The sequence below is a fragment of the Bubalus kerabau genome, chromosome 11 (genome assembly GCF_029407905.1).
Source record: "Bubalus kerabau isolate K-KA32 ecotype Philippines breed swamp buffalo chromosome 11, PCC_UOA_SB_1v2, whole genome shotgun sequence".
NCBI lineage: Eukaryota > Metazoa > Chordata > Mammalia > Artiodactyla > Bovidae > Bubalus > Bubalus kerabau.
Genome location: NC_073634.1, coordinates 47896671 through 47920383, shown reverse-complemented (window position 1 = coordinate 47920383; position 23713 = coordinate 47896671). Strand labels below are relative to the sequence as shown.

The window sequence follows — 23713 nt, the reverse complement described above, 5'->3', positions numbered from 1 at the left end:
CCCTCTTCTGTACCTTGCTGTCCTGTGACAGATCAGTTGACTCTCTCACAGCTCTCCACAAAGACCCCCGAGGAAGCAGGTCCCTGCTGCTGACAGACAGCAGAGATCTTCTCCACAACGTGTCCTGGACCAGCCTTCCCTCAACTCCTGTCCGCTCATTCCATCCCCATCCCTGGGCTTCCCAATCAATTCCCAAAATAAAACAACAGCATGGAGCCCGTCGTGTCAGGCTCCACTCTTTCCACTAAACAAAGCCAAGAACTGCTGTGACATCGGACCCACCAGGGCTTCTCATTACTCAAGGTCTTTATTTTAGAAGCTGGAGTTGCTTCTATCATGAGAACCAGTGGTCATAACTGGCCACTTTCACTCAGCTGAGAAATTGGTAGTGGATTTTGTTTGAAACTTCTTGCCTGCCCCCCACCTCTCAAAGGTAAATGTAAACATTTAACAGTAACTGGTTGAGCTTTGCCACATATCAAGCACCTTTGAGCTGACACCACAAGAAAGCTCAGTGACATTCCAAGGTGAATATCCTTTTATGTTCCTCATTTGCAGCACTAGTGTTGGGTTGCCAGGGTTTTCTGTCCACTATAAATTTTAGTTTTTAATTAAAAACTTATTTCATAAATTTAAAATATTTTATTACAAAAAATAATCATATTGTATATCCACACAGGTGAAAGTTAAAGTCGCTCAGTTGTGTCTGACTCTTTGCAACCCCATGGACTACATAGTCTATGGTATTCTCCAGGCCAGAATACTGGAGTGGGTAGCCTTTCCCTTCACCAGGGGATCTTCCCAACCCAGATATGGAACCCAGGTCTTCTGCATTGCACATGGATTCTTTACCACCTGAGCCACAAGGAAAGCCATATATCCACACAAGAGAGTATTATTCAGCCATAAAAGGAGTGAAGTGCTGATACCAGTTAGAACGTTGTCCAGATGAACCTTGAGAACTTTATGCAAAGGGAAAAAAGTCACATGAAAGGCCACATACTGGATGATTCCACTTGTACAGAATGTCCAGAAGAGGCAAACCTATGGAAACAATTCCACAGGGCTGTGGTTGCCTAGAGCTGGGGGCTGGGGGGAGTGAAGATGGAGAGTGACCACTACTAGGAACAGGGTTTCTATTTAGGGGGAGAAAAAACATTATAAACTTAGATTATGGTGATGATCATGGCTCTACAAGTAAACTAAAATCCAGTTATTGTGTATGTAAACAGTGACTTCTATGAAACGTAAACTGTATCTCAATAAAGTGATTTTTGAAAGTAAAAAAAATGTATTTTATATTGGAGTACAGCTGATTTACAATGCGTGTTAGTTGCAGGTGCCCGGCACACTGATGCAGTTATACCTGTATATCTACTCTTGTAGCCACATGCCCACCTGGCCTTCTGGATGCCTGGCTTAGCATCCAAACAGCGCCCTCTGGGGCTGCATCTGTACCTTCTTCCCCTGTGCCAGGCCGTGGAATACCCATCTGCAAACCCATCCCCTGGTGTCATCACGGGGAGATTAATATGTATTATTTCTACAATTAGGGCTTAATGTTCCCTTAAGTGATTTACTCTGTTAGTTCTGGATGAGTTACTTTTGTTTTTATACTTTCTCATTACCAATTTGTATTTTTGCCAGCCTCCCTTAAAGGAGTATAAAACAGAGCTGCCATTAAGTAAATTATTGGTAGACATTATTCAGATTGTATCTGGGTTTGTATATTTTAATTTACAAAAGGGAGGACAAAGATTCATGAGGTAGTTTTTGTCGCATGGTTGAAATACCCCTGAATATTTGCAAAGCTAAATTTCTTTGCTGAATTAGCTAGCTGTCTGAAGGAAGAGGCTCTGACATTCCAGCTATGCATCCTGGTTTCTGTTGTTACTTCTGCACTTTTCGAATGGCCCACTATGGTGCACCCAGAGGATTTTGTTGTTGTTGTTGTTTAGTCACTCAGTCACGTCCAACTCTGCAACTCCATGGACCATCATTCACAAGGCTCCTCTGCCCACGGAATTTCCCAGGCAAGAATACTGGAGTGGATTGTCATTTCCTTCTCCAGGGGATCTTCCAGGGATGGAACCTATGTCTCCTGCATTGGCAGGCAGATTCTTTACCACTAGCACCACCTGGAAAGCTCACAACCAGAGCATGCATTACTCCTAAAAGTCAAGTGGACACATTGTCTTCTGATTCTGCAATGCCTGGGCACAGAGTTGAAAAATTAGACTACCTGAGAAGTTCAACACACTCCCTTTGTCCCTGGAACCACCATTTTTCTTTTGGTCACACCTTGAGGCATGTGAAATGTTAATTCCTCAACCAGGGATCGAGCTCATGCCTCCTTCACTGGAAACTCGGAGTCTTAACCACTGAGCTGCCAAGGAAGTCCAGGAACCACTATTTATAATGTAGAACTTTGTCTTTGTATCATTGCACTTCACAGAAATGAAAGAAGTGGATTTAAATACGACTGCCTTCTATCACGGAGAAGGCAATGGCACCCCACTCCAGTACTCTTGCCTGGAAAATCCCATGGACAGAGGAGCCTGGTAGGCTGCAGTCCATGGGGTCGCGAAGAGTCAGATACGACTGAGAGACTTCACTTTCACTTTTCACTTTCATGCATTGGAGAAGGAAATGGCAACCCACTCCAGTGTTCTTGCCTGGAGAATCCCAGGGACGGGGGAGCCTGGTGGGTTGCCGTCCATTGGGTTGCACAGAGTCGGACACAACTGAAGCGACTTAGCAGCAGCAGCAGCAGCCTTCTATCATAAGTAGGTAAAGAGTCACAACTATTCTCTGCTCTCCCTGCTTGCTTGTCTTTGTATCGGTTAACTGAAATGAGACTCCCCAGACTTCATCATTTCCAACAGTGGGTCTTTATTGATTGCAGCTCATCTTAAGAAACCTGTGGTTAATTCCCATCCCAATCCTGCCCCATCATCTTCAGGCAAGTCATCAAGATGAAAGAACCACACAGACTTCTCAGAACTCCCTTAGGCGTGCTGCCAGATGAGATGGACTGGTCATCTTTGAAAGGCTTCTCATTTCTCAAGATGTCAATTTGTGTTTGTCCACTGTATCATCCCATTGGCTTGCTAATGGAGTGATTTCTAAAGACTTGCCTCTAAACTCTTGAACCAGCTAAAGGCTTAAAGAGAATGAGAACATATTCTTAATGGTTTTCTGTTTGCCTGTATTGACTTACTTCACCTTTTTAGAACAAGATTTAGTACTCTCTATAACTGGATCACCACTTTTCTGCCCTCAAATATCTGGAGTGACGGTAATGGTGCTATCTCCATGGTGGTCACCTCAAGTTACTCTGCAGCAGGAAAACAGACAACAGAAAAGACATTCGAACTTTTCTAAAGCCATTCTGCATAAAGACTTTCTCTAAACTTCCCAAGGATTTGTCAAAACTACAAAATAAGGGAAACAATGACTTTTTTTCAGAGTGCTATGATACTTTGTTGTTGTCCTTGTTCAGTCACTCAGTCATGTTTGGCTCTTTGCAACCCCATGAACTACAGCAAACTAGGCTTCCCTGTGCTTCATCATCTCCCAGAGCTTGCTCAAACTCATGTCTGTTGAGTCAGTGATGCCACCCAACCATCTCATCCTGCACCATCCCCTCCTCCTCATGCCTTCAATCTTTCCCAGCATCAGAGTATTTTTCAGTGATTCGGCTCTTCATATCAGGTGGCCAAAATATTGGAGCTCCAGCTTCAGCATCAGTCCTTCAGGGTTGATTTCCTTTATGATACTTCAGGAGAGACATATTAGATAGGCCCAGAGTGGGAAACAGATGATATATTGATATTAGGGTCATTCGAGGTAGGCTTAATAAGGCACCATTTACAATGGTGTGAGCAGGACACAGGAGTAGCTCTGGAGATAGTGCAGTAGCTTGAAACTAGTAACCATGGAAATGTAACCCACCTTGGTCTCAAAGGGCTGAAAGGAGGGAGAAGTCATTGGAAATCAGATAAGCTTATAGGGAGATTCTTCAGAAAGACCCATCTTAAGAGGAACAGTGACCTCTATTAAAGGATCCATCAACCCCAGGCAGACCTGAGGGTGGGGATGGACCTGGGGAGATAGTCATCTTGACTTGACTCTCCTTATCCTCTGACCTGTTGACTCTCCATTGGTTGGACCAATCAGAACCTGTAAAGGGGTCCACTACCAGGGATGTAGCGCATCCAGTGAGCCTTCCATAGTGGGTGGTGGTAGGTCTGCAGAGGCTGAAAAAGGAGACTTCTCAAGTACAGCATGAAGGCAGCCTTGCAAATAGACAGAGTCAAGAATAGAGCAGGAGGTGACAGGATTGTGGGAAAGATCAGGGTTCCATACTACAGAATCCCTGCCCTTGCCTGAGTTTTGAGTGGAATTACTAACAGATAATAATGTATAATAAATAAAAAGCTCTTCACTGTCTCTATCATTTTCTAAGGCCCAATCAAAATGAATTCTGGTTGCCACTTGGAAATTCGTTTAGTGCTGTCTGCAGCCAGGAACAAAATACAGGGCTCAGAACCTGACTCATTAAGTTCTGATGAGGCAGCATAAATTGCAGACTGATTAAGACCCAGGTCTAGGGAAAAACAGGGGCTTCCCAGGTGGCTCAGGTCAAAAATCCTCCTGCAATGCAGGAGACACAGGAGAACTCTTGGGTAGTTAAACTCTTGGTTTGATTCTTGGGTAGGGAAGATCCCCTGGAGAAGGAAGTGGCAACTCATTCCAGTATTCTTGCCTAGAGAATCCCATGGACAGAAGAGTCTGGTGGCCTACAGTCTACAGGGTTGCAAAGAGTCAGACATGACTGAAGCGACTGAGCACACACACTAGGCCAAAACAAAGTTTAAAAGATGTCAGTGATCGTGTGTCTGTATTTATCTCTATTTCTATTTATGCAGTCATACTCTTTATATGGCTAGATTTATTAGATAGTCTGTCTCTGTTTCTCTTTGCTGTCTATGATATCACTGAAATGGAATAGCTTATGACCTTGAAGAAATAAATAATCACCCCTCAGATATATCTATTTACATTTATTACATTTTAGGCTGTTTATGTGGACACTTTTCTGCCCTTTTGGGTCTCAAAATGACATAATAAACATTTGGGGTTGTTTCAGACTCTAAGCTCCTAGGAGACAGATGTGTAGCAAAGTGTGCCCTCCCACATCACCAGCAACAGAGCCCTTTTGCACTCATTGCACAGAGCCGCCCTCTCAAAGATGCCAACAGAGGCCTACAGGCTGACTTGTTTACCAGAACTCTCCGTACACATTTAAGATCTCCTGTCACTTTGGGTTCCCAAATCCATCACTCACTTGATCTCTGACTTCTATCTGAGACGGGCAAGACAGTGTATTAACCGGTTTATTTTTACTCTAAATACAGTTCATAGGAGATGAAGAGATCAAAGCACATGCTCTGAATACAAACCAAACTTCCAGAGGTTTAATATTCAGATTCTGTCTTGTCTGTATTGCTCAGGCATAAATGCAGGCATAATCAATCAGACTGAAAGAAATGAAAAAATACCCAGGGTTAGAAAAATGTTATCTTGGCCTGAGACATAGGAAGACTGGGTTCTAGCTTTTGATTTTTCAATAATTAGGTGTCTCACCCTTTGAAAATCATATAACTAGTCTGAAAGTCAGATTTTCTGATGCTAATTGAGGGGGTGGGTGGATGGGTTAGTACATGAGCTTTAATGCTATTTTCAGATCCAAAATTATGCTTGTAACAGGCAATAAGAGAAATGCATGCCAAAAAAAAAAGGCCAAAAAGGCATTAAGAAATAGTAAAAATACTTAAGTCATCAGATGCTAATAATTACAGGATGCCATCCAGAGTGCTTGAAGAGTCCACAGTGGTGAAATCTCAGGAAATAGCTTTCTCGGGGAGTGAATGAATAAATCCTTCCTGATGGACATCAAAAATCAAGCAAGGAGAAAAGTGTCGAGTGATGGGTGAGCCTGAAATTAAACCCAAGGTCATGCTGGGAAAGATGACTCATGATGTGAATGTCTCCATATTTTGTCAGTGGAGCCATAGCGCCCTTGCTTCATAAGTAGCGCAGGCCCGGCACTTAAGCCCATGAACTAGGCTGGAATAAAACAGACCCCCTGGACCCTGCTCATCCACCCAGAAAAGGTTCTGGGAAGGAAGTGGGAGAGCAAGGTGAATGTGGGGAGGAGGTTTTGAGAAACCTAATTTTGTTCAGGAAAAAAAGCTTCACTTCTAGGGAGGGAGAAAGATGTCATTGTCCAAATATGAAACCCTATATATCGAGAACTTGTGTGATTTAACTACAGATCAAAAATGGAGACAAAGAAACAGGTCCTACAGTACTTAGTTCTCTCTGTTTGATTTCTTGCATTTAGCATAACACCTTCAAGTTCCATCCACATTGCAGGAAATGGCAAGATTTCCTTTCTGGTTTTGGCTCAATAATATTCCACTGTGTATATCTATTGTTGCTGTTCAATTGTTCAGTTGTGTCCAACTCTTTGTGACCCCAAGGACTGCAGCCCACCCGGCTCCTCTGTCCATGGAGTTCTCCAGATAAGAAAACCGGAGAGGGTGGCCATTTCCTTCTCCAGTGTATATCTGTAGCTATATGTCTACATTTTCTTTATCCATCTAACCACCAATGGACATTTGAGCCATTTCCATGTCTTGGCTTTTGTAGATAATCCCACAATGAACATGGAAGTGCAGATATCTTTTCAAAGTACTGTCTTGATTTCCTGCAGATAAATACACCCGAGAAACATGGTCGTTTCTACTCTGACCTTTTTGAAGAAACTCCATACCTGTGAAAATGAATGAAGGTGGTCAAATGGTACAAACTTCCAATTATAAATATGTCAGTCATCAGGATATAGTGTACACCATGATGACCATGGTTAATAATACTGTACATTTCAAAGTTTCTAAGAGAGTAAATCTTAAAAGTTCTCTTTGTGAGAAAAAAAAAATTGTAACTATGAGTGGTGATGAATGATAACCAGACTTACTATGGTGATCATTTCATAATAGTTACAAATATTAAATGATCATGTTATACCTCTGAATTTAATACATCAATCACACATCAATAAAAACAGAAATAGGACAACAACCAAAATAGAGATCCATATATGTTTTCTAAAAATCCATGAGGGCTATGTAATTTCAGAGTCCACAGCAAGTCCCAAATTTTCCTTTATTTTTCCACTCACCCCTCCCAACCTCCGACATCACTTTGCTTTACCATTTAAACTGCAACCACCACTTCCTTTCTCTCTCCTTCCAGCTTACTCCCTTTCTCTCCATTCTTTAGCTGCCTGACTCAGATAGGGTAGAAAGTGTATTTTCCATTTGAAAGTAGGGGAGAAGGAACCCTGGGAGGGCCAGTGGAGGATAAAGACTGAACATCCTCTCTTAGACCATTGGGTTATGATTGCCCAGCTGGAAACTCAATTCCTCCCAAATGGTTCAAAGAGATGATAATAAATGATTAGATACTAGACACACTTGTGTAAGTAGGTTCAGGGAAAATAAGGGATAGGGGAGCATCCCGGCACAGCAGTTACCCTCCTTGGAGCTGTGGATGCAGTGGCAGCTGGAGGGGGAGTGAGGGCTGCCTGGCAGGAGCAGTGACCAAGGAAATTTCTAGTTGCTGGTGGAGACACTGGGTTGGGGCCAAGAGATGTGAGGAGGACAGAGGAGCCACTGTTCTCGGGTTCCTGCCTCCTAAGGACCAGCAGTCAGGACACCAGGATGATGCTCCTGGCAGGGTCATCCTTGCCAGGCCCAGAGCAGGGGGCACAGGGAGGTGGAAGCAGATGGAGTAACTGGCCCCAGTGCCTCCCACCTCTCATCAATATCAACGCTCAACCACAAATACTGGCCACCTCGGTCATGACGAATGTTCTCCTGTGAATCCTTGTTCTTTTCGTCCATCCACTTCCTGCAATCCTGGGCCCAGATCTCAGTCTAGGCTGGAAGTCAAGCACTGAGGCAGTGCCTCTGAAGGTGGTATGGAGGCGATGTGTGTGCAGCCTGCCCCGTGGAGCAGATGTGACAGTCACCGCCTCCTCCCCCACCAGGGGTAGGGTTCCAGCAGCCAGAGGTCAGGGAACCCCAAGTATTTTTTTTCTATAAGAACAGGAGTTCATGTGGCCCTGAATTAACTCCTTTGTCCTCTAAGGTTGGGGGGCAGAGCTTAGATCTCAGACAGTGCGGAACTTCCATTAGGATCAGGAGAAGTCAGGCCTGGGGCTCACGGGAGCTTCAAGCTCACAGCAGACCGGGCTTGGGGCTCACGTCCACATTCTTATCTTACTGTGTGTTCTGAGATTTGATGGTGCTGGTCTGGGTATACCAAGCATCATTCACAATAACATTTTTGTAGAAAAAACATTTCTGGTTAAAAGCAAATAACATTTTGGGATCACCTCCAGGTAGATGTGAAGTTGACTGTCACGTGCTCTAAAATAAACAGGGTGAAAATTTTAATCTGAAACAGGAAAGAAATGAAGGAACATTGTTTAGCATTATTGAATCTGTTTACATGCCAAATCCTGCTTCAAAAAATTTTCAAGTAGGCTCAAATTCACTAAAACTTGATTCCTGAAAAGCATGAATTTTACTTAAAAACATTCACTTTGAAATTTAAAATCTCTTCCATTGTGTTTGTCTCAAACGTTCTGATATTTCACATTAAAGAAAACTCTGTGTTCCAGCCCTCACAGCTTTTTCTGAAGTATCACGGGCGACCCTGGATCAGCTTTCACTGTGCAAGCACAGAGATGCTGTTGTCAGACTCAGCTTTTCCCAAAGAGCATCATGTGAATTCCATCAGTCATGTCCTGACACCAGGAACCTCCATTAGCATCTACACCAGATATGTTCTCCACCTCTGAAATCCTTTAGATTTTTTCCTTGTCTTATTCTGTCTTGTCTTTAAACTTTGATGATCTTATGCTGCATGAAATCCTCAATTTCCCTGATAGCTCAGTTGGTAAAGAATCTGCCTGCAATGCAGGAGATCCTGAGTCAGGATGATCCACTAGAGAAGGGAAAGGCTACCCATTCCAGTTTTCTGGTCTGGAGAATTCCATGGATTGTACAGTCCATGGGGTCGCAAAGAGCTGGACATGACTGAGTAACTCACTTTCACTTTAGTTTTCTCTTAGGTCTCCAATGACTACTTCTCGAGTCATGGCCAGACCCCCTTTCCCATCCTTTCACTTAAACCCTATCATCAAACCATAGCAGAATTGCCATTGTCCAGTTTTTGTCCATCCTACACCCCTCATTCCTCATGCTTCCTCCTCTTGGAAGCCTCCCCTGATTACTCAGCAAGCAATGTTTTCTCCTTCCTCTGAACAACCTGGCTCTTATTCACACATTTCTCATATTGCTTTGTGCTACAGTTATTTGTGTCAATTTCTCTTCTCCTAGGTGACTTGGAGTTCTGTGGATGATGATATGATATCACATTCTTCTTCCACTGTCGCTCTGTAGGACACTGGCTCACATGTATTGGGTTGGCCACAAAGTTCACTTGGGTTTTTCATAAGATGTTAGGGAAAACCAATAGTCAATGTTTATGAAAACTCCTGTTAAGTAATCCAGTGAATGAGAAAATTATTGGTTTCCCCTTTGCCTCTTTCTAACTAAGTCTTTTAAATAGCATCACCAACTCAGTGACTTGAATTTGAGCAAACTCCAGGAGATAGGGAAGGTCAGGGAAGCCTGGTCCTTGGGGTCACAAAGAGTCAGACACAACTTATCGAATGAACACAACTAAGTCTTAGCTGTGTTTGGACTTTCCCAGATGTCACTAGAGGTAAAGAACCTGCCTGCCAATGCAGGAGACACAAGAGATGCGGGTTTGATCCCTGGGTTGGGAAGATCCCCTGGAGAAGAAAATGGTAACCCACTCCAGCATTCTTGCCTGGAGAATCCCATGGGCAGAGTAACTTGATGGGCTACAATCCACAGGGTTGCAAAGAGTCAGACACGACTGAGTTCACACACACACACACACACACACACACAGAGCTGTGATTACCTCCCTGGTCACCTTGCTACCAGATCACTTGTACCCATACAGCTGAGAAATGCTGTGTTTTGAGTCTCTGTGACTATGGCCTTGAGCTGAGCTGGGGAACAAAGTGAAGACACTTAGAGCTGCTTCGCTCGGCTGACAAGGTCTGGGGGGACCTTCTAGTTATTGATGGTCCCTGCATTGCCCTCACAGTGCACAACTCCCCAGAAATAGTCATTGCGAAAATGGGACATGAAAAATGACCCTTCCATTCGGTAAACTCCAGCACACCCATCAGCCGTGACGACGGTCACTTATGTGAGATGACACACACATTGCAGGGCTGTTCTTTGTAAATGAGAGCGCATGACCAGAAAGGGGGGCCATTACACAAGAATTATTCTCTAGGCTACATGTTAAATCCAAGATCAAATTACAGTTTGATCGACTACTCATAGCAATTGCAGTATTTTTAAAAAGTGACTCAATTATTTAGGCAGAGTGATGTAGAGGATTGATCAATCCAATATGCAATTTAGGGGAAGAAAGAAAAGGAGGAAAATTTCTCTTTTGCTCTAATTCAGAAGTGAATTAGAAACAGCAATAATATTTGAGTATGACTGCCCCTCCGCTGGTTGCCTCTCATGGTCCTGTGTGTGTGTGCCAAGTTGCTTCAGTCGTGTCAGACTCTTTGTGACCCCATGGACTGTAGCCCACCAGGCTCCTCTGTCCATGGAACTCTCCAGGGAGGAATAGCGGAGTGGGTTGCTGTGCCCTCCAGGGGCTCTTCCCGACCCGGAGACTGAACCCACATCTCTTACATCTCCTGCATTGGCAGGCAATTTCTTTATCTGTCACTCATGGTAGGAAAAACAAGTAGTAATTTTACATGGAATTTTAAAACAAGCTTATACCTTATGATACACAAATGGTATCATGATTAGGATATACCTCTGGGGAAGCCTAGAGTTCTGTGTCCAACACAGTGATCATTCTTGCTATGTGGCCACTAAGCACGTAAAAAGGGGGCCTGTCCAAACTGAGAGCTGCTGTGAATATAAAGTGCACACTGGACTTTGAAGACATTGTATGAAGAAAAAAATGTAGAGAGTAAAATATCTCATTCATTCTTTTTTATGTTGCTGCCTTTGAGAGTGAAATATCTCATTCATTCTTTTTTATATTATTGCCTTTGAAATTATAATATTGGGGATACACTGACTTAAATAAAACACATTATTAAAATTAATTCTACCTATTTCTTCTTACTTTCTTAACGTGGCTCACATTTTATTTCTGTTGGCCTGGACCATGAGCTCTTCATATATGTGTATATAACCTAGACATATACAGTGTGTATATGTAGTATTGTTAAGACGTGCTTATACACTTAGACATATACAATGTATGTATGTAAATTGTTAATATGATTGTTAAGGTGATATATATACGAAATCTCTGAGGTGGAAAAACAAAACCTTAGAAAATAACAATAGGGATTTCCCTGGCAGTCCAGTGGTTAGGACTTCACCCTTTTGCTGCTGTGGGCAGGCTTCGATGCCTGGTCAGGGAACTAAGATCCCACCAGCCACACAGCACTGTCAAAATTTTTAAACAAACAAACAAAAAAAATAACAATAAAAACAGAACAAAAGCCCCAGTGTAACAAAACCTAGAAGGTGTAATTTTTCCTTTAACAAGAAGAGGTGTTGTCAGAAAGTAAAACTCGCTAATAACCATTCTTATATTTTCTTTTAGTGCTTAGAGAAAAAACGTGAAAAGAAGAAAGCTCTGGTTGTGAAGACAATGGGTTTCTCTACGTCTTACTGAGCTTTTCTCCACTGTACACCCTCCCCAGGGCGTACTGTTACTCCACAGGCTTCAGGGACCATCACTTAGCTGGACTGAGTTACTTGGCTTGTGGAAAATAAGATGAACAGTCTAAGACGGAGCCTCGAATGTCTTTCTGATTCCAGACATCTGTTCTGTTGTTTGTCACTCACTGTTGCCAGTCTAGAGACATAAACCAGAAGGCTTCTGCTCCATCTGGTAGTGGATTCATTCAGCCGAGAGGTGACACTTTTGCAGCATCCAAACAGTGCATGCTAAGACACTTCAGTCGTGTCTGATTCTTTGTGATCCCATGGACTACAGCCCACCAGACTCCTCTGTCCTTTCCCAGGCAACAATACTGGAGTGAGTTGCCATTTCCTTCTCTTCCTGACCCAGGGATTGAACCTGCATCTCCTGCGGCTCCTGCATTGCAGGTGGAATCTTTGGAAACTGCTGAGAGGGAATAATACTCAGAGGTGCCACTCAGAGGTCAAACTTTACTGGTGTCGCAGAGGTTTTTTTTCCTGATGGTATGACTAGTAATCAAGTGTGTTTTTAATAGCTTGTTACATGGGAGACTCTGCAACATCTTCTCAAATTACCAAGTCACAACTTTCAACCTCTACCATAAGGAGAGTATATCACTCTGCTGAGAGCTGAAAGATTTCAAAAGTCTTTCCATCCCTCTGCCTGGAAAAACTAGTCACCCATCTGGATCCTACTCAAATGACACTTCCTTTGTAACATGAAGCAACCCAGAAAACCAAGGCTTTCTTCCAGCCTTTCCCACCCACAGTCCTTAAACAGAGCACCAACATTCCACAGCACAGCATCTCTTCAAGGGCAAGTCTTATTTTAGTATGGAGGTATTCCCAGTTCTCAGAGTTTGGAGCTTTCTCAATATTTATATGCAGTAGAATTCTGTGGTTTTTTTATTAATTGGAGAGTAAATAAAGTAAAAATGGGTAAGGAGGTCAGAACACATGAAGGAAACTTTTACATCATATAGCATCTAGAAGAGGTTATTTCTTTTTTTTAGGTCTATTAGGAGAGAAATAGGAGAACCTGCTGTCATGCCTTGAGAAATTACAGCTACTAACAAAACAAAGATAAATTAAGAGCTAAAGCCAGAAGTTTGCAGTGTGGCATATTTTAGAGCAATTGCTTGCAAGCACCTTATGAAAAGTGAAAATGTTAGTCACTCATTAGTGTCAGACTTTTTGCGACCCCATAGACTATAGCCCACCAGGCTCCTCTGTCCGTGGAATTCTCCAGACAAGAAAACTGGAGTGGGCTGCTATGTCCCCCTCCAGGGAATTTTCCTGATCCAGGGATTGAACTGAGTCTTCTGCATTGCAGGCAGATTATTTACTATCTGAGCCACCAGGGAAGCCTGAGCACCTTATGTGTGTGTGTGTGTGTGTGTGTGTGAGTCACTCGGTTGTGTCCAATTATTTGCGGCCCCAAGGAGTGTAGCTCATCTGGCTCCTCTCTCCATAGAAATCCCCAGACAAGAATGCTGGAGTGGGTTGCTATTCCCTTCTCCAAGGCATCTTCCTGACCCAGGGATCAAACCCAGGTATCCTGCACTGCAGGCAGATTCTTTACCATCTGAGCTATCAGGGAAGCCCAAGATGGGTGGAATTATCCCTGTTTAAGAGATAATAAACACAGGTTTCAAATTCTCCTGGCAAGTTGTGGATTCTCTGGGCTTTGAGCACAAGCCACCAGATGCCATAAGTGCTATACAGTACCTTGCCCACAGGAAGGGCTCAACCCATGTTTTGAATGAATTACAGAATGAGAGCATGGGAAATTTGAGATTCACCAGGAAGTAAATGTTTGTGACTCATTCTCTCCTTTTGGGATGGGGGCAACACCAACAGGCATGAAAAAGAGTCACCTTATCAAATTTCCCAGGACAAGACTAATGGCTGATCTCCCAGCAAATGAGTTAATGATGTTTGCTAATAGGAGAGTCCTTATCTGTGGTTTGCTTCTGTAAGGAAGTCCGTGGTTGTGTGGGATCACTTATAGTAAGGAACTCTGAGTTTATGGAGCATGGCTCCCTTTAAAATGTAACTCTCCCAATATTCCTGAACATAACTAGCTATGCAGCTATCTGAAAAAATTTCACCATAACATAAACATCTGTTATGCGTGAATGATGTAAATTCACACCTCCCTTTGGGACCTCATGTGTCAGTCTGAGCCAGAGCACGACATAACTCTGTAAAAACAAAGCAGTAACAAGAGATGCTCTGAGAGTCCCAGGCCCTCCTAACTTCATCTGTGCTTTGCACTTACTTGACTCAGCATCATTCATGCAGCTTGGCACTCGATAAGAACTCTGATTCGTGGGAGTCTGATTGACACGAGCTATGAGCTTCCTGTCAGCTAAGATACACAGCATTTACAAAGTGCTCACTCGCTATGCAACAGTGGGTATGCCGTTAACCTCTCCATATGGGTGTGTCTAATGGAAACAGTTCTACTAAATAAACAATCCTCTTAGATACTTTTATGTTGACCATGAGTTGCCAACTATGACTCATTTTGGAAGCTTTTGAAAAACTACATCATGGCTGAACCCTACCTCAAAGCAACTGGGACAACACTTGCGTACCATGCCCTGCCTGTTCTTCTTCCACAGAAGTTGGAGTTAGGATACATTGCACAACCAGGGAATATATCCCCAAACTTCTTTGCCATTAGTTGAATCCAGCTAGTTAGTGAAATGTGAACAGAAGTGATGTGTATAATGTCAGTCCCTCATGCACTGTGTCCCCTTCAGGCAATCTTTTCTTCCACTGACCAGTACCTGGGTAGAGAAGGCTAGCCTTGACCAAGCATGCCAAGTTGCTTCAGTCATGTCCAACTCTGTGAGACCCCTGGTCTGTAGACCACAAGGCTCCTCTGTTCATGGGATTCTTCAGTCAAGAATACTGAAGCGGGTTGCCATTTCCTTCTCCAGGAAATGGCATCTTCCCAACCTACGGATTGAACCCACATCTCTTATGTCTCCTGCATTGGAAGGTGGGTTCTTTACCACTAGCCTTGACCATGCAGGTGATTAAAGAGGCTTAAGTCCAGAACAGTAGCTACCAGCTCTGTATGGCTATCTAAGTATAAATGAATTAAAGTAAAATTAAAGATTCAATCAGGACTTCCCTGGTGGTGCAGTGGATAAGAATTCCCCTGCCAATGCAAGGGACACAAGTTCAATCCCTGATCTGGGAAGATTCCACAAGCCTCAGAACAACTAAGCCGTGCCCAAAACAAGAGAAGCCATCGCGGTGAGAAGACTTTGCACTGAAACCAGAGAAAGCAGCGAAGACACAGTCTGGCCAAAAATAAATAAATAAGTAAATAATTTTTTAAAAAATTAAAGATTCAATCAAATTAACAGTTTGGTTCCTCAGTCACACTAGCCATGGTTCAAGCCCTGAAGGCCACAAAGGGTGAGTGGCCACCATCACTGGAGGACACGAATACAGAATATTTCCACCATTGCAGACAGTTTTCTTGACCAGCATACTCTAGGAGGTAGATTAGCCACATGACAAAGGAAGCCTGGATCCATGGCTCTCATGGAGGAATGACCACACCCCATCCAGCTGATGTAGATCTTTGGGCTACTGTATGAATGAAATATGGAGGGGCTTTCCTGGTGACTCAATGGTAAAGAATCCACCTGCAATGCAGAAGCAATACAGAAGCTGCAGGAATTGCAGGTTCAATCCCTGGGCCGGGAAGATGCCTTGGAGGAGGGCATGCAATCCATTCTAGTGTTCTTGCCTGGAGAATTCCACGGACAGTTGAATCAGGAGGGCAACAGTCTATAGGGTCACAAAGAGTCAAACATGATTGAGGTGACTTAGCATGCATGCAAATAAATGCAAAAACATTGACTAAACTACAGATACACTCATCTTGAGTCTCTGCTGCTGCTAAGTCCCTTCAGTCATGTCCGACTCTGTGCGACCCATACAAGTCAAGTCAATTCGTGCTGTCATTCCCTCCCTCTTTCCCTTCTCTTTCTCTGTTTTTCTCTATCTCAGCCTGTGTTTCTCTTTCTTTGTGTGTCTCTCTGTCTCTTTCTGTCACACACACACACACACACACACATACACATTTTATTCCTTGCCTGATTCATCCAATTCCACTTCAAGCACGACAGAAGAAGAATCATAGGAAAAACTAGACGGGTATAATTGGACATTAAATAAAATTCTGAAGCAATAGCATTGTCCCAACAAGAACTGTTCCAGGAGCTCGAGGCAGAAGATGACTAATGTCCAAAGACCAAAAGTCACATCCAGTGGACAAGGGAGCACCTGAAACCTTGATTGTGGCCAGAAAACATGAGCGAAAGGGGGACAGACATAAGCGGGGGGGACTGCAAACGCAGAAAGAAAACCAGAAAGACTTAGAAGTATGAAGCTTAAGGTTGAGAGGAAAGTCTATTCCACTGTACTTAGTACTCAACCCATGACAGGTAGGCACTTATAATATCAGATAAAAATAACAAACAGCACCCAGAGATAGAAAATGAGTAGAAAGAGTAAGATGAAATATTGTCATATTCTTGTAAAATTCCAGCAAGGTGCTGAGCTCATAAGAAAATCCAATAAATATTTGATGACTGATTGATACATCAGTTCATGAATCCTTAAAAAGTTATAGTCATTCACCTAAAGGAACAGAAAAAGATCTTGGGGAGAAATTATGATTTATGCCATTACTGGTGCAACAATACACTGAGAGTGGAAACTGAGAAGGGAAAATTGTAGAGGGGCAGGAAAGAGAATAGGAAGCCATCCCTGGAGTCCTGAGATGAAATGCAGCAGCACTCACACCCTGGAAAATGACACAAGAACTGATGCTTCTGTCGAGGAAAAATATTGAACAGAGTTCAGGTCGGTGTTGCTAAAACAATGAAGCATAGTCAAAATTATAACACCCATAAGCATAATTACCAGTAAAAACTACATTTTAGAAAGTTTAAGAATGAGGCTGATGGACTGTGGCAAATGATGCTATCATATATCCTGCTTTATTTCTCAGTTTCTCAAACATATGAGTTATTCTAAAAAGCTGAAGAATATGCAGATAGCAAGATAGGCATATTCTTCAGCTTTTGAGAATAATAACTAATTCATCTGAGCAATAAAAATATCTCTCCTTCCACAGATTTAGCAACAGTGCTGAAGATAGATTATAATGAATTGAGGGTAAACACAAATACATCAGCATAATTAATAGCAGTAACAAAAGTATTAACTTAGAGCCTTTTCTAAAGAATGTAGAAAGCAGATTAATATTAGAATTCCAAGGATTGCTGTTTCTTCTTTTTTTTTTTTTTTGCAGAGCTTGGGTTAAGAAGATGTATTACAGCTTATGGCAAAAAGAAAGAATGTCAAACCCTTGGGGATACCTTTTGCTTCTGGGACTCGATGCAGGCCTAATGCAGAGCAGAATCAGGATGTTTTGAAATTGCATCCAAAACCTAATCTTTCTTATAAAAATAAATTTTGTATGCTTTTTTTTGGAAAAACTGTAAGTGTAGCATCATCCTGCAGTTATTAACGCATCACTGTTATAGTTGGCTTTCCTTCTTGTTCTTTAGGAAGCTGTGTTGTCAAAATCGATCAAGGGCTCTCCTGCTTCAGTTTCACTTGCACATGCAGAAAACCTGAGCTGATCTGAGGTTGGGGCTGTCTGTAAGACTTACATCTGAGCCAGATAGAAGGTCTTATCATACGGCAAGTTCCAAAAGAACGTCAGTTTCGTAAGTCAAACAAAACTGTTAGGGGTGTTGCCTGTGTGTGCTTTAGTAATTTAGGGGACAAACAGGAACATCACAGATGAAGCCAAATCCAGGGAATCCAAAACCCATCTCCATGGCTGTCAGGCAGTGTTCACGAACACCCAGAGCACACTGGGGATGTTAAGTAAACATTAATTTGGAGAAGTACAAAGATTGAGTATCAGTAAAGCGCCTGATAGTAAAACTGATGGTGTCATGAAAACTTGTTCTAGATCGTTTCTTCATCCATACTCCACTTTCACACACTCAACTCTTTTTATAATTTTTTTTAATTTTTAACATGTATACCTGTGGCGGATTCATTTTGATATTTGGCAAAACTAATACAATTATGTAAAGTTTAAAAATAAAATAAAACAATTAAAAAAAATTTAAAGCACTTAAAAAATAATAAATAAAATAAAATAAAATTTTATTTATTTGGGCCATAGTGGGATTTTTTTTGATGGGCAGGATCTTAGTTCTCTGACCAGGGATTGAACCCATGCCCCCAGCAGTAGAAGGGCAGAGTCTTAACCACTGGACCACCAGGGATGTCCCTTGACTCTTTCTTCAATAAACACAACAAAAAGTCTGTTAGCATCTTGGCAAGTGGAAACAACCTCACCAAACCAGCCTGGTCTTTTTTATGAAACATTTTGTATCTTGTTTCATGATTTATCCTCATTACCTTCTGTCTCCTTGTCTTCAACCACTTAAAATTACATCTCTACTTTGCCAAAAAGTAAAATCAAATATTGTGAGGGTTTAAGACTATTTTCTGGAGAAATAAGATAGCTGCCATTAAAGGTTAGGCCTCAAAAGTCCTGGTCCTCCTGCCCATAACCTAGAGGATGTCTCCTCTGAAGGTTATGTGATTCGCCATCTGGATTCATTAAGACACAGTTTTCACTTTCCAAGTTATGAACAAAAAGCTAAAATTGCCTCTTTCCTAATAAATCCCAAGTAAATTTTCATGCTTTACCCGTTCCAATTACTCATACAATTGCAGGCTATATCAAAGAACCCACTCTGCATATCCAGGCTATATAAAACAAACCTATACATCATTGTTGTTCAGTTGCTCAGTCATGTCCAATTCTGAGACCCTATCCTATGGACTGCAGGGAAGCCAGGCTTCCCTGTCCTTCATTGTCTCCCAGAGCTTGCTCAGACTCATGCCCCTTGAGTCAGTGAGGCCATTCAACCATCTCATTCTCTGTCACCCCATTCTCCTCCTGCCCTCAATCTTTCCCAGCATCAGGGTCTTTTCCAATGAGCCGGTTCTTTACATCATGTACCCAAAGTACTGGAGCTTCAGCTTCAGCATCAGTCCTTCCAGTGAATATTCAGGACTGATTTCCTTTAGGATTGACTGGTTTGATCTCCTTGCAGTCCAAGGTAGTCTCAAGAGTCTTCGCCAGCACCACAGTTCAGAAGCATCAATTCTTTGGTGCTCAGCCTTCTTTATTGCCCATATCTCATATCTGTACATAACTACTGGAAAAACCATTAGCTTCCACTATACAGACCTTTGTTGGCAAAGTGATGTGTCTAGGCTTGTCATAGCTTTCCTTCCAAGGAGCAAGCATCTTTTAATTTCATGGCTGAAGTCACTGTCCACAGTGATTTTGGAGCACAAGAAAATAAAATCTGTCCTTGCTTCCACTTTTTTCCCATCTATTTGTCATGAACTGATGGAAATGGATGCCATAATCTTAGTTTTTTTAATGTTGAGTTTTAAGCCAGCTTTTTCACTCTTGTCTTTCACCCTCATCAAGAGGCTCTTCCATCTCAAAGACCAGTACAAAAGAAGAGTTTATGACTGCGTATTTCAAATCTTGATCAGTAAGAAATCCTGCGTCTTGGCACAAATATAAACATGGGCCATAAATTAGCCATAAAAAGGGCACTGCACTTTCAGTATCCAAGGCCATGTCTGAATTTACAAGCTGTTTGCAGAGCTTCTGAGGCTAATGGATGAATAAAATATTCCAGCCAACTAGTAAAGGAAGTATTGTATATGATTGAGAAGTACTGTAGCTGACGGCTCTGATTAATGAAGGGTAAATTACTGTTAATACGAGTAATAAATGTCACAGGCAGTATTTCACTGAGCGGAAGTCAGGGCACTGTGTGGGCTCCACTGGTCTAAGATCTGTGGATGAAACAACGATTAATTAATCATCAGGAGGTGTTAGAATTCTGTGACACTTTCTGGCTAAAAGCAAAGAGCTCTTTAATATGCTGCCAAGGAAGGCAGTCACTCACACCCCACCCAATCCCTTCTTGGAACAGGGGAAATGTTTTCATCAAGTTCTCAGCTCTGGTTCTGTTCTGAGGTCACTTATAATACGGTCATGATTAAGGAAATCCACCTGTCTCAGAAGAAAGGAAAAACTGGGTGAGAGGCTGCCCTCTTTCATTGCAAGTTCAGAAGTCATCACAATACCCACAGCATGGGGAGGCTGAACAAATCTACTTGATGAAGTGTGACTCCTGGACCTGGGTGTGGCTGGGCCTCTGAGCATGTGAGCTCAGTGTAAATTAAAGAGGTGTGTGTGGAATGCCAGGGAGTCAAGTTCAGACCTCACCTTCCAGTGCAGAGGGTGCAGGTTCGGTCTGTTCAGTCTGTCGGGGAGCTAAGATCACATGCCTCGTGGTCAAAAATCCAAAACAGAAAACAAAAGCAATACTGTAACAAATTCAATAAAGACTTTTAAAATGGTCCACATCCACAGCAACAACAAAAAATCTTTTAAAAAGATGACGTCAGCTCCCGGAACATTAACACTCTCTCTCCCTGCCTCCCTCCCTCCCATCTCTTCAGAGGAACGTGATGTACACATTCTTCAACCACCTGCGATGGCGTTCTTCTGCCAAATATTCCAACCAGTATTTTACAGTCCCTAGAAAAACATTCTTGGAGAAGGCAATGGCACCCCACTCCAGTACTCTTGCCTGGAAAATCCTATGGATGGAGGAGCCTGGAAGGCTGCAGTCCATGGGGTCGCTGAGGGTCGGATATGACTGAACATCTTCACTTTCACTTTTCACTTTCATGCATTGGAGAAGGAACTGGCAACCCACTCCAGTGTTTTTGCCTGGAGAATCCCAGGGACGGGGGAGCCTGGTGGGCCGCCGTCTGTGGGGTCACACAGAGTCGGACATGACTGAAGTGACTTAGCAGTAGCAGCAGCAGAAAAACATTCTGGTTCTCTGATCAGGTGAACCCCTTTTCTTTCACATTTGTCCTGGAGACTTTTCAAAGCCAACCATGTGAAATTACTCTATATGCCAAAGTGCAAATAAAAATGATGGTGTCAGAAAACATGTTTTCAGATTTTGCCTTCTGGAGAGGATATTGCTTCACATATTTATATTGTTGGTTTCTATTCTGTGTATAAATCTGCTAAATGCCCACTCATTCAGGTGTCTCTCCTTATGTTTATAAAGCTAGGTGTTCCCTTCGCCTACATGGGAGTCCCAGCACTCACACTCACACTAGTAGAAGTGTCAGAGGCTACAATGTCATTAGCCAGAGAGCAGAAATCATAAAAGTTAGGCATGGAAGGGATCATATATGTTAACCCCAACCCAACCTCTAATTTACTAAAGAGAGAAGTAGATGCCAAGGAAGTGGTTCCCTCAAGGCTTTAGAGTGAGATGGTGGTGAAACAACGTCTGAGTCATGACCTACTCTGGATCCACCCCTTTCTCCTCTTCACCCTGCGTGGATGACAGGTGGTTACACAGCAGATGATCTGCAGGCTGGGGTGCAGGGGGAGGTGGAGGGACCAGATGGTGGGTGCAGGGCAGGGACTGGTGTACACCCTGACTTCACTGGGGCCATCAGAGCTGGGAGAAGGCAGAAGGTCAGCTTTGCAGACACACAGAATCATTTCCTGGATGTCACAGAATATCTTGTTCCCTACGCTGGTCAACTCTCCATGCTTTTTCCTGCTTGTTACTCTGGGGGTTGAATCCTTCCTGGCTGCTCAGCTCTGCTGGTGGAGAAGAGGGTGCCAAACATGAAACCACAGGAGAACCCTGACACTTTTAAGGTCCCCATCTTATTGGATGACAAGTAATTTAGAACATTGCTACTAAACAAACATGGGGTATTTCAGGGAAAAGTATACTACATTCAGCTGAACTTTTAAGATAAAAAATGAGACTGCACAATAATTTCTGACTTGAAGAGGGTCCCATTGAGCTGCTTCTGTTGAACCATCAAAAGGTACAAATTCATTCTCCTGTGTAAGAGGTTGAAGGTTGCGGAGGATTTGGAAGGAGAAAATTCAATTAAAGAAGTATAAATTAAAAAGAAAATATAGCAACTGGTATGAAATATTCTGATGAAACAAATAATATTCTATATCACATCATATAGGGCCTTCCTGGTGGTCTAGTGGTTAAGACTTCGCCTTCCAACGCAGGGGCTATATGTTCCATTCCTGTTCAAGAAGCTAGAATCCCACCTGACCTGCGGCCAAAATAACCAAAAACAGAAAACAGGAGCAATATGGTAACAGATTCAACAAAGTCTTGAAAAAACTGGCCCACATTCAAGTAAATAAATAAATAAATCGCATCCTGTGAAGAACCATTTTGGATCTCAAAATTATGAGACTGTGTGAGTTCAAGGATCTTTGTATTTTCTAAACCTTATAACTGCGAAGTTTCTTTTTGCATTTGCTTCAGAATTCCCTCTGGAGACGGCGTCAGTTCTGACATTTTGTAACAGCCGAGACCAAGACCTTCCACCCTCCCATATGGCAGCAAATCCATCAGCCCACATAACCTTTGACCACAGAAATGTCACACATGTGGAGTCAGGGAACAAGAAAGAGGACTCTTCTTACTTACAGGTTTTTGTTTTTCTTTTTTTTTAAGACATATTTACTCTCACAGAATACAAAGAGTCATATTTTAAGAGAGCTTTTTTGATTAATTGTATCTTCAATTCGTCCATATGATTCTAAAAGAATATTAAATTCCTACTAGGTGCCAGGCAGTGGCTAAAAGGTGCATTACCACATTTTTTCCCTGAGTCGTTGCGTTCTTGTAACTCCGCAGAGGTTTTCTTATGAATGACTTTGAACCCAGGTAGCAAATCAGTTTACTGGAACCTGTTCCAGTTTACTGTCCTGCTGTCTCTTGGAAAGAAGACTCCAGTAATTTGACCCTGGAAGAGAAGAGAAGAAAGAAGAAGCTGTCCTCACAAGACACTGTCCTTAAGAAAATGTGATAAAGGTCTTCTATCCTGGGATACTCTTGGGAGAACAATAGGTGAATCATATATATAGTTTTAAAAAAAATGCAAGGACAACACATCACTGAGGGTAGTAACACCCAGTGGAATTTTCTCTAATAGATCAATATGCTTATGGCTTGGTTTCAATGAGCGTGACCAGAGTTTAGCTCAGCTGCCTCAACATCTAATCTGTGTGGCCAAGTGGTCTCCTGGACCCAAGACTGACAGCAGCCACTGGTGCCAACATTCACCCTAGAGGACACCCCACAAGGTCACCAGCAGGCATATCTGACATGACTCCCCAAACGCCCTTGTCTCCTTGCCTCTTGATTCATGAACCTCACATTCCAGGTTCCTATGCAATATTGTTCTTTATAGCATCAGATTTTATTTTCACCACCAGACACATCCATAACTGAGTGTGGTTTCCACTTTGGCTCAGCTCTCTTTCTGGAGGTATTTCTCCACTCTTCCCCAGTTGCATATCGGACACCTACTGACCTGAAGGACTCATCTTCCAGTGTCATATCTTTTTGCCCATCACTGACTCAATGTACATGAATTTGAGCAAATTTCAGGAGATAGTGAAGGACAGGTAAGCTTGAGTGCTACAGTCCATGGGGTCACAAAGAACTGTACACAATTTAGTAACTGAACCTTGAGAGTTCAACAACAACCTCGCCTCTTAATGTCTTCCCGTTACGTGCCCTTTACACAAGATCTCCCTGTGCTATACAGTAGGTCCTTGT

General features: G+C 42.6%; 1 pseudogene; it reads right to left on the bottom strand.

Annotated features, from left to right (window-relative positions):
- LOC129623798 (craniofacial development protein 2-like) overlaps positions 1-23491 on the bottom strand; it is a 29331-nt pseudogene extending 5840 nt beyond the window's left edge.
- Positions 23492-23713: the final 222 nt, after the last annotated feature.